This window comes from Saccostrea cucullata, unplaced genomic scaffold (genome assembly GCF_032062105.1).
Source record: "Saccostrea cucullata isolate Sc308-1 unplaced genomic scaffold, CSIRO_AGI_Scuc_v1 ctg14686, whole genome shotgun sequence".
NCBI lineage: Eukaryota > Metazoa > Mollusca > Bivalvia > Ostreida > Ostreidae > Saccostrea > Saccostrea cuccullata.
In genome coordinates this window covers 1-12,188 of record NW_026918128.1, presented here as the reverse complement: position 1 = coordinate 12,188, position 12,188 = coordinate 1, and the positions used below count along the sequence as shown (strand labels likewise).

General features: G+C 30.8%; 2 long non-coding RNA genes across 2 annotated transcripts; both read left to right on the top strand.

Annotated features, from left to right (window-relative positions):
• Positions 1 to 3,473: 3,473 nt before the first annotated feature.
• Positions 3,474 to 4,848, top strand: LOC134252175 (uncharacterized). Its single transcript, XR_009988937.1, has 3 exons — positions 3,474 to 3,667; positions 4,402 to 4,532; positions 4,644 to 4,848. It is a non-coding gene; the product is annotated as an uncharacterized LOC134252175 (long non-coding RNA).
• A 1,688-nt stretch (positions 4,849 to 6,536) lies between these two features.
• LOC134252109 (uncharacterized) lies at positions 6,537 to 9,732 on the top strand. The gene is made up of 4 exons (XR_009988908.1): positions 6,537 to 6,776; positions 6,916 to 7,095; positions 8,728 to 8,813; positions 9,363 to 9,732. It is a non-coding gene; the product is annotated as an uncharacterized LOC134252109 (long non-coding RNA).
• The last annotated feature ends 2,456 nt before the right edge of the window (positions 9,733 to 12,188 follow it).

Here is a 12,188-nt window from a genome sequence, read left to right as displayed (position 1 = left end):
TCTTTTGTAAACAATTTTTTTTTCAAATAGAGTTTAATGGTTAAACCTTATTGTTACTGGTACTTTTATTTCAGATTCGATGAACCAATTTTTGTTTAGCTTAGTAGTACGTTTGTGTGATTTTATTTGTTTATTCTATTTTGCTTTACTTCATTTTTTACAGTATTCATATATTTCGGAAAAATTCTTATTTTTTATTTACACCATGCTTGTTCAATATCGATAAATTGCTTTTATTACCAGTAATGAATTTGTTATTCAATTTGGCAAATAATAAGTACCATTTGTGCAATAACTAACAATTGTTTCATTAGGGTTGAGTGTTTTTGAAATTTATTTTGCGGTTCCTTCCCGATTTTTTTCGCAAAATAATCGAATGATAATAGCACTTCGCGTTAATATTGCGTCACAGTTCAGTTTGAAATAATCGAAAACCCTGGGTCAATCCATAATGTATCGACAAAACAGAAAAGCACATCGATATACATTTCTGTCAAGTCGATATGGATTGACGAAGTAAAAGGGCTATATTTGTATAATAATTTCAGATTTGTTTAAAATATTGTTTTAACATAATTCACCCATTCTCAATATAAGGGCACAAATGCCTCTCTGATTTTTTAAAAAATGAAGTTCAAGATAACAATTTTTCTATCAATTACCTTTGAAAGAAAGTATGTGAAGATTTTGTTTCCAGATTTTTTTTCATCAAATATTAAAACATGGGTTAATGACAAGACGGTAAAGTAGAGGGTGATTTTATTCAAAAATATAGCTTGAAATGTACGTTACTCTTTCTTCAATGTCCAAAAAGATATGTAAAAAAAATGTCAGTCATTAAAATCACAATTGGAATATCTCATCTTAATACCAGAACATCCTACCAAGTCTGTCAGCAACATATGTTCTCGGCATACGAACGTGCGTTTGATTTTTCCTTTTAAAAAAAAGGTTACTTTTTGATCCAGATGTATAAAAACATTTTTTAAACATATGCTTTAAATTCTTCTCTCTGTTTTGTTAAGAGCAATCAGTTTGGAATCTTGTCATTTTCTATAGATACTGGAACTTAACATGTACATGTAGTAAAATTCTATTTTGTAGTTACTGTCTTTTTTAACATATATCCATGCCGATTTAGAAAACTACGTAAATGTAACGTACATTTCAAGATATATTTCTGTTTAATAAAAAGCTTAAAATTCATCTAAAAATTCATCGTTTTGTTTCAGTTTATTCCAAAAAAGATTCTCTGTGTAATCACATTGTGTTATATGTCACAATCACCACTATAAAGACACGATTGCCTCAGAATATGAGTAGGTAACGTACATTTCAAGCTTGTAATGATATGTAAATTAGTAATAAGAAAATATTGAAAAAAAAAGCCATTATTGACATGAAAATCATTTCAATGAAGAGTTTTAACGCAGTAATATAAGAAATCATAATGTAACAAACGAGGCTATTGTCATCAACTACACGAAGGTCACGTCACTTCGGTAACGCTCATTTCACATATTGGGGAGTCCCCTCCACCTCAGTTCATTACCATTTTTTGTGCTGTTTCGCTGAAATTGACACCGGTCGTAGCCTAGTTACTTCTACCTGTGTGCAAAGGTACAGACAAAAAAAAAATAAGAGTCAGACGTATTTTGCTATGATCTAACAAATGCTCGTGTTTGGCCATTGAAACTTAACATAAATCTATTCCGAATATATCCATCGACAGTCTTGTTAACAATTTTATTTAGTATGTTGCAACATCGTTTGTCAAAACACAAACATACGTGCTTTTCAGCAGATCTGGAAAAATATAACCCAAAATGCAATGATTCAAACAAAACTGAGTATTGTGTGCCTTTCAGTATTTAAAATGTACGTGACCGTCTTGTGTTCTGGGTTTATTTGTTTTGTTTCTTTTTTTTTTTCTTTTTCTTTTTTTACCAATTATATAAGCCTATGCATACCTTGTTTTAAATTATCAACAACAATTCAATTAATATTGACGAAAAGTCGCATATTAAAAGTAAACAAAATGCAAAAAGGTTGCCAAAGATGAATTAAAGACACTTAAAAATAAATTTTCTAGTATGTGGTAACACTCTACCACATTTAAGAGGATTGGGGGTGCATTTAGATGGATTTATGTGGTCAGTTGTCAAATGGATTGTAACGATAATTTTGTTTCGCTCGTGTAAACGCAATTCATTGACTAAATAAAAAAATATGTCTGTTAGAAATACGCAAAATGTACGTTACCATATGTAACGTACATTTCAAATATAAAAATCAATTCTCTTCCACAAGCGTACGTTAGACACGCAATATATTGATACTATCTGAACTTGCATATCATATTCATATTCATATCGTATTCAGAAATATATTCCAGGTATCAAAATTATATTACATATAATTGACCTTAATATATTTTTTTCCTCAACAGAAACGTTTCTTTTCATTAATTTTGAGGAATTTAGCCGACCTCCAACCTTTGAAACTTTCCTTTGTGTACACATTCGAGTGTGTGAAAGTATGAGAATACATGAAAATTCGTGCGAGATTCACTTAATTCTAATTTATGGTAACGTACATTTCAGTAACGTACATTTCAAATGATCACTTTTCATGTAAAAATTAATTTTTAATTGTGTTGAGCAAAACGTCTTTGCCAGTTTACAGGATACAAGGGTTTGCTTATTCAGAGTCGTCTCATATTTTCTACTTAATATATATTCTTAATGGAAAAATATAGGTAACGTACATTTCTTTCTTATCTCTACGATTGAAAATGTCTTTCATTCCGTAAACATATTGATAAAAGTTGCTCAAATTGTTCAATTTCATGTTACATTATCTAAGTAGGAGTAATTAATCCTTTGAAATTTCAAATTTAGCCCATCAAATAATAAAAAAATAAAACTATCAGGTGTATAATCTTTGTGTTTGTTTGTAATGTGGTTGAAATAGAATTAAGCGACAGGGACATTGCACAATAAAAATTATTTATTATCACTAAGAAAATGTATTTATTGTTATGAAAAGAAATATATATGATACAAGGTTTAACTTATCCGAAAATTTTTACTTGAGAATCAAAACTATATATTACACAGAGGGGATTCAGCATAATATTTGCCTCGGCGACAGTAACGTACATTTCAAATAGGCTACTATATTTGAATTTGGAACTCCTTAAATACCCTTTCAGATCGATAATTATATGAATTCTTATTCATTGTTAAATGACTATTTATAATGTTGATTTAAAAATTACATCAGTGGTATTTCTTCTAAATGAAAATGAGGCGACATTATTTGAGCCCTTATATTGAGAATGGGTGAATTAAGTAAGTTCTGCATTTTTTTCAAAACTTTCTTTAAACTCAATCTTTTCCCTATAATCTTTGTACTTAAAGTGTTTCAAAGTTTAGATTCATTCGATCAGAAAAAAGGTGTGGGGGCAATTTGATGAGGTTGTAAATAGTCACTGGTTAATTCTTGTTCATATTCATAGATATAGATACACCAGAATCAACAAATTTGACATCAACTGAATTTAATAGAAAATCAGCCTGTCTTGCTATCAACTGTGGTACTGTCGAAACGTTTTCCATATCTTCTGGTTGTTCTGAGTCATATTCCGGAGTCTGTGAAGATAAAGGTATCCTTTGTTCACATAAAGAAATTTTATGCACCCCTTTCTTACCGATTTTTGAAAATCTATGAATAACCAATAAACACATAATAGTGTAAAGTTTCGGTTGTGTTTTTATAATCTTGTCATGTCTGTAAAACAAATTTTTTCGTATTTATTATCAGAGAAATATAATGGTTGCATTAAACGTTGAAAATTAATTATATGCATTAATTTTATATTTATTTTCTATATAAAACTGAGAAACAAAAATATATGGTTTACTTCACAATTCATGAATAATACTGTAGACTATGCTTATTTAGCTGTATATGTTTCGTTTGTTTTATGTTTAACGTCCCTCTCAAAATTTTTAAATTAAACTGGAGACACAACCACTTGCAAGTAGAGAGCTGCAAATTTTGAACTATACTCAGCACTCATGGACATTGAGGAGTGAGCGATATTTTTCGTGTCAGCATCTGTTGCTACACAGGACTTCGGTTTATGCGGTCTCATCCAAAGAACTCGTCGCTACGTCCCACAGTGGGATTTGAAACGGCGACGTTAGGATAAATTCATTACTCCGCGACTCTAGAACAAACGCCTTTACACTGAGACTTAGCTGCTGCTTAGCAGAAGCTGTTTCGTAGAAGCCCTCATTCATTAACTTATTTCAGTCGTGATATCTTTTATTTTTTTTAAATCTTAAACAGTCTTATTATATCAAGTCCAATATTTTGTTTCTGTCTATTTTAAAGGATATCTAGGTTGTTTTGAAGATCAGTGGTCGAGAACCTTGAAAGATGGGCCTATAACATCGGATAAGACGACTGTAACAGAGTGTAAAAACATTTGCTCAGAAAAGAAAACAAAATATTATGGTGTTGAGGTTACGTAGTCTAATACTTGTACATACATAATCTAATACATTCAAATTTACAGTAGACAAAAGACATTTTAAGGAAGTCCAATCATGTGCATTTTTTATTTAATTTTATAGAATTCAAACGAATGTTTTTGTGGAAACAACATTACATCAAGAGTAGAAAAGCCTGAAGGCGAATGCAACATGCAATGCCGTGGAGATGTTCGTCAAACTTGTGGTGGATCATGGGGAATCAATATCTACAGAAATCCGTACTACATAATAGGTTCCTGTACAAGTATTTTTATAAAGTATAGGCCAATAGACCGCAAAGAGTTTTTTTTATTAGATGGTGTGTGCCCCTCACTTTTTGGACAGTTTAGGACTTTGGGGTGGGGTGGGGGCTTTCATATTTTTTTTTTAGATAAAACCTTTGAAACAGGCCTGTCAAAGGCATACGGAAACTTTATATATTTCACGTATATTCTCATATACTTTCACTTTGCTCATAATAACATTTTTTTTTTTCAAGGTTCAGTTGAATTTTTTTATGGATGAATTCATAAGAGGCCAAATGTTTAATTCCCATTTTTTTTCATTTATTCCGATTTTTTGATTGAAAATTCATATTGATGTATTTTTTTTTATTTTCAATGATTTTTTTCCCTCCATTTTTTAATTAAACTCGTGTCAACATTGTATTTTTAAATCAAAATTAGTTTCCCTTTGAATTATCTGACCTGGTGAATTCTTACTTCCGTTTTGCACCGTCCCAAGTGAATAGTCTACATGTATCGCAATCAGTGAGTTTTTAAATCGACCCCTCTCTGTATGAAAATTTTGAAAATACATATTTTAATTAAAATTATGAATTTTTTAAAAATAACTGATCATTGCCAAATAAATGAGAGAGTCTTCAATACCATTCTAATAAATGCAAATAAACTGTTTAGTGAAACCATCTTTATTCAAGTTTTGAATCACCCCATCTTTTCCTTTGCTTTACATAGTTAAATAGTACCGTAATTCTGTATTTATAACTGTATAAGACTATACACTAGTATCTGCATTACGGAAGGTACTTGTTTACTCACCATATTTTGACAACAACGGGTCGCCGTACTTACAAATGTCGTAAATTTGACAGGTTGTGTAAATGAATAGTTTTGTATTTAAAACTATATATAAGAGTAAAATATTACATATAAAACTAATATTTATGGGTTTTTATGTTCTAATATTTATAATTTATCGAAAATATACGGTTTACGACATATTCCGCATCAGCGCGGTAAATGTAAACAATGGCGTCTGTCGGTCTGACATCGTCAATGTAGCATGGCAAACTAGAAAAAAACAAGGTTTTTCAAAGAAAACATCGCAATACAGAAAAAATTCTAACTTGTCAAGAACACAGGAGTTCGAAATTTTATCAATAAAGTCAATAGAAACCACTCGATTGACCAAGCCATGAGCTATGCGTAAGCATAGCTCATGGCTTGGTCAATCGAGTGGTTTCTATTGACTTTATTGATAAAATTTCGAACTCCTGTGCAACATTGAACTACAGAAAATTCGAGGTAATGCATAAGACTAGAATCTATTATTTCCTTTGTGTTCTCTATGTTTTAAATATACATAAATCTTTCGGCACAAATATCATTGCACACAGCAGTACATCTGTATATAAACCGATAAACACTGATCAAGATATCGAGGGATAGACCTTAGCTATCATGGCTATAGAATTGATCCAAATCCATCAGCTGCTAATCTGATGTACAGTGTCAGTGACATCAACTGGCAACTGCTGAATCACTTTTAATGCCTAAATAAAAATGATATGTAAACTAGTAATGATAACATTGACTGCCATTTTTTAAAAAATTTTCTAGGAATTATGAACATGATGAAAAAGGATTTTAAGATTGGTTCATTTTTATTGCGTGATCAATGCATAAATTTTACAATGTAACTTAAGTTAAAATAACAACGTTTTTCTTTCTTAAGATATGACACTGCATTGAGTAAAGGGAGAAGCTGGTAGAACTAGGGGTCTTAGCAGATGGCTACTCAGGTTGTGGAGTTTGTGGCATTCCTCTCCATCTTTCTTATACCATGGGGATATAAACTTCTGGTTTAAATTGGTATTATTCCTGAAAGTCCGGTGTCAGAATACAACATGTCAACACATAAATAAAATAGCTACTGGAAAGCACCATGGAAAGATATGGAATGCAAATACCAAGCTTACCTGACACAGGACAGGTACGTATTTTATTTTGCATTTATTTTTTAATTACGTACTATACAGTACATATACTATGAAAGCACAAGGTTAATTTCCTGTTATAAAAAAATCATTTGTTCTATATTTCATAAATGCATCCGAATTATATATTTTAAGGAATGGTGCATACAGGCATGGGGCCTTATCAGGTGAATATGTACACTTTTAACATCATTAAATATCCCCCCAGTCAGTTCTTGGACTCTGCAAAACAGACAACATGAAACAGGACCAGTTCTGGAGAAAACTGCAGTAGAAAGTACCAGAAGCAGCCTTCATGATGAAATTCAGGCAACTGTAAGTATGAACATAGAGAAAAAAAAAAGTCCATTGTAATAGGATTTTTTTTTTTGAATATTTAGGACACTAAAATATATTTGATTTAAATGAAGTTATAATGTTTCTATCAGAATTAAAATTAATAGATGATGTCATTAAAAATTTTAGTACAGTAAAATTCATTCAGTAGGAATATGTATATAGTGAATTCACAGATATAGTGAAGTTTTCGGGGTCCCCAGCAAAAATTCTGAACATTTTTTTGTAAAATTACATGGTTATAACGAATTCTGATGTAACAAATTTATTAATATAGTCAACTGATTTAATTCCTGTAGAGGTTTTTAAAAAAATGAAATTCACATCTTTTTTAATGAATTTTGAAAAATTGAGATATATTGAACTGACTATTTTTGGCAAGTATTTGTGTATAAAATTCAATTCATAATGAAACCATAGTTATCCAAGGAATGTTTTGTAACAACAGCTCTTCGTACATATTCTATAAAAATACTTGATGGAAAACGTGTAAATTGCAGTTGCTTTATACAGTTATACAAATTCGTTATACTGATATAACCAATAATGGATATAGTAAATTTTAAAATTCGCAGGTCCCCGGGACTTCGCTTACTGTATTTCTATTTATATAATAGTGTTGCATTATGCATGTACTATGCCTAAATAGTAGGCAGGGTTTGACACATGGTGCACGAGCCTCCGGCTCGTGCACTATGTGTCAAACCCTGCCTACTATTTAGGCATAGAACATGCATAATGCAACACTATTGTTATTATTATGCTGACTGTTGTTATTATTTATGCGGCAATCCATTTGATTTTTTCCTGAAAATAATGGTGGTAACACAGCGCACTTGCAAAAACTCATTCAAAATTTTCATGCTAAAATTAGTTGCATGCTTAGTTATTTTGGTTACTAGTATTTTCTCTAAATAAGTCAGGATTTTCTGTCCAAAATAAACTCATCTTTATTTTCTGTTTTGTTAGTAAAACTGATTTGTTTACAGACGTGGATTCTCATGGATAATTTTCTTTTACATCCTTCAATCAAGTGCTATATAAAAAAGCGTTTTAATGACCCCATGATATCAATTCATCTAACGATCTGTATGAAATTTGTTTGAAACTTTGTTGTACACATTTATCTAAGATTCCTTAGAATAAATATAACTGTTTTCAAATAATATTTGTCTATTTTCTCCTTCTTGTGTCAATTGTATAAATTAAGTTTATGTATTTAATAAAATTCATCCAATCAGTGATCGTCTCAGTGGCGTAATCGATAAGGCATCGGACTGGCAACCTCATGGTCGTGAGTTCGATTCCCGGTGTGTACATTGAAGAATTTTATTCAGAAAATAAGGCCGTGCACTATTTCAGCATAGTATGCTTACGCTATATAAATCCTTAGACCACTATGCGAGAATAGTAGGGTATGGGTTATATAGAGACAAACTGACAGGAAGCATAATAATCTCCAATATATGCATCTAGCATACATGTAAGAAGTAAATCCTATACATGTAATTTTCAGATTTAAAAAGTGTACATTTTAAGAGAACAACCACAATCAAGGTAAGAAAAACCAATTAGCTTCATGTTTCTGACAGTCTCCTTATGATTTTTAAGGATTAAAGGTACAGTCGAGCTAACAGTCAGTGTTGATGCAGGTTGGCAGAAACCAGGCAGTGGGCCATCCTTTGACAGCCTCTCTGGTATGTTGAGCATTTTATGCGCCTAGATCGATAAATCAGGGTGTATATTGTTTTTTGTCTCGTCTGTCTGTTTGTTTGTCTGTCTGTTGTCAACCTTTACCTCACCATAACTTTTGAACACTCCACTAATTAAGCTGTAGCTATCAAATGACACCAAGGTCAATTACCTTGTGACCTTGACTGTGACTTATAAGCTTTTTCAAACTTTTGCAGTAGGAGATAGAGACTTCATATTTGGTATACATACCTCACTAATTATGTTCTTTCAAACGACACCAAGGTCAATGACCTTGTAACCTGGACTGTGACCTTTATGCCAAAAATAACTTATTGGAACTTAGTTGCCACCGGGTTGTGTTTCACAAGCACGTCTTGTTTCTTTTAAAAGGAATTTAATGTTTAACAAAGTAAAATTCCAATTCTTTATAAAATATTTATATATTTTATAATAAATATATTTCATAACAAACGTTCATAAATGTATATGAAATTGAATATAACAAATTTATTCCTTTAATAACTCAAACTGCATTTAAAACATATTTTTAGGTCATTGCTCCATGATTGAATCTCAGACAGGCAAAGTCATGAAATCAGAACGAAATGTTGCACAATTTTTGAAAATGCTACTACAAATGGAAAAGACCTCAAAGATCATGACTGCAGAAAAAACTCTAATCACCATGAGAGGAAAGTCAACCTGTTTCAATTTCAAGTGCACTTGGTTCTTTTTTAAGCTTTATGGAGAAGCAAGGAATATATTTTTAGTTGGCCACAATATCAAAGGTTTTGATTTTCATGTTCTTTTTCATACTCTAGATTCTTGTTCACTGTTTTATCGAGTGTCAAATGTGTACAAGGTTTTTTTTTTTTGAGATATTACCAGATTTCTATTCAAACTTGTCCATCCCAGTTTGTGTTCATATTTATCAGAAGTGTTACTAAAATGTACTTACAATGCACATGATACTGTAGAAGATGTTTCAGCTTTGAAAAGTTTATATGACACTGTTCATTTTTATGATGATGAACATTCATCTTGTACATTTACATTTCAGTATGCTTTGAGTGTCCATACATGTAACTACCAGAAAGTTGTAGATAAAAACATACCATTCTTTCAATGTTTGATTGATAAAAATATTCTGAATGTCAGAATGGCAAGGAAGTTAACCAGTAGTGGCCTAAACTTTGATTGTCTCAGAAAGGCACAATCTAGAAGTTCTGATAGGTTTAATAATAATAAAATGTTATGAAACAGAGGAAATTCAGGTTATTTGTAACAAAATATCTCAAAATTTTAATCAATTGACACCCACTTTATGTTTCATTTTTGTTTCCTATAGAATGCTTTCTATATGTATAAATCAACCGATAAGAGTTTTCTTCAGTCAAATTTTTAGAATATTTGATTGAAAAAAGGTTCATTTTTATGCATGAAAATGTTATGAAACAGAGGAAATTCAGGTTATTGGTAACAAAATATCTCAAAATTTTAATCATTGACACCCACTTTATGTTTCATTTTTATATCTTATAGGGTACTTTCTATATGTATAAATCAACCAATAACAGATATCATCAGTCAAATTTTTGGAATATTTGAATGAAAACAGGTATATTTATATGCATAAAATGTCGAGAACCGGAGGAAATTCAGGTTATTTATTACAAAATATCTCAAAATTTTGATCATTGACACCCACTTTGTGACTAATTTTTATTTCTTATAAGATGTTCTCTGTATACAACATCCAATAAGAGTTACCATCAGTCAATTTTTTAGAATATTTGAATGAAAAAGGTTTATTTATGTGCAGAAAATGTCATGAAACGGAGGAAATTCAGGTTATTTGTAACAAAATATCTCAAAATTTTGATCATTGACACCCACTTTGTGATTAATTTTTATTTCTTGTAAGATGTTCTCTGTATGTATGAAACAACCAATAAGAGTTATCATCAGTCAAATTTTTAGAATATTTGACTGAAATCAGGCTTATTTACATGCATAAAATGTCATGAAACAGAGGAAATTCGGGTTACAGAAAATAAAAACGTGATTGATTTCTGTAATAATTTTGTTGTTATTTTTAAGATAACACCTTAATTTATAAATTGATATGGTAGAATGTTTCACTTGCATGCCCGCAAGAGAAATTATAGTAAAAGATTGAAGTAACCTTAAAAAAATCCATATCTACAATGGCGAATTCATGCTTTAATTTCATTGGCTAATAGCAAAAAAAGTAGGTCATTGACCTACATGTTTTAAAGTAGATTTTGTCAATACATACGTGTGTCTTGCTGATTTAATAGATGGGTTTTAATTATCATCAGTAGATTTTTTTTTCCTTCTGAGTAAACAAGTACCTACAATATGACTGCATTAGATTAAATAAAAGTGCATCAATGATAAGATTACTTGACATTTTATTCATGAATTTGTGTCAACCTATCTTCCTAGAATTAGGAAAGATAATCATTTAGAAATGGACCACATTAAACTATTTGTATAATTTTTTTTTAATGTAATACAAGTAGTAGTTTGCATACATAAACAAACAGGGGTCTGGGAAGGGGTGAGGGGAAGGATCGAGTTAATATTTCTTTATGTCTTAATGGTTGAAAACTCCTAAAATGAATGCTGACCTCAAATCTAACTTGTCCTCATTATTTTTCAAGTGGTGGTGTCTCCATATGAGTGAAAAATTCCTGAGAGGGATGTTTAACAACAAACAAAATGACATAAAAACACAATATTTATTTGCGTTAAGAAATATGCAGGGGATTTTTTCCATCATAAATCTTTTTCTCAAGAACAGCAAGGGCATTATTGTCCCTCGTTTTGGGGAAAGGGAGGGGACGTTAAATCTCATTTGTCTGTCAGTTTGTCCATTTTATTGACAGCTAGTATGTGCATCTGTCACAATAAATTTAACCTTGGTCATAACATTTGAATAAATAGAGATAGTGCTTTCATATTTCACATATACATTACCACAAAAGTTTCTAAATATACTATGATTTTTTAACCCAAGTGAGACCTTTACCTCAAAATTTTACCTACTTTCCAAAAAATAACACTTTAAATTGATCAATTTGAAAGAGAAAAGAACGGGCATTCAAATTATAAATGTTTATTACCTGTGAAAAGACTTTTTTAAAAATGTCATGACTTTTGACTCTGTGACCTTGACCTAGAAGTTTAACCTACTTTTCAAAAATATTATAATTGTATATATAAATTTTGATTCAAAAGAGATAGGACTTTCACATTTGACATGTACATTACCTACAACAAAATGTTTCAGAGCATGCTATGATTTTTCCCCTTTGACCTAATTTTCAAAAATTCATATATGATATGGGTGC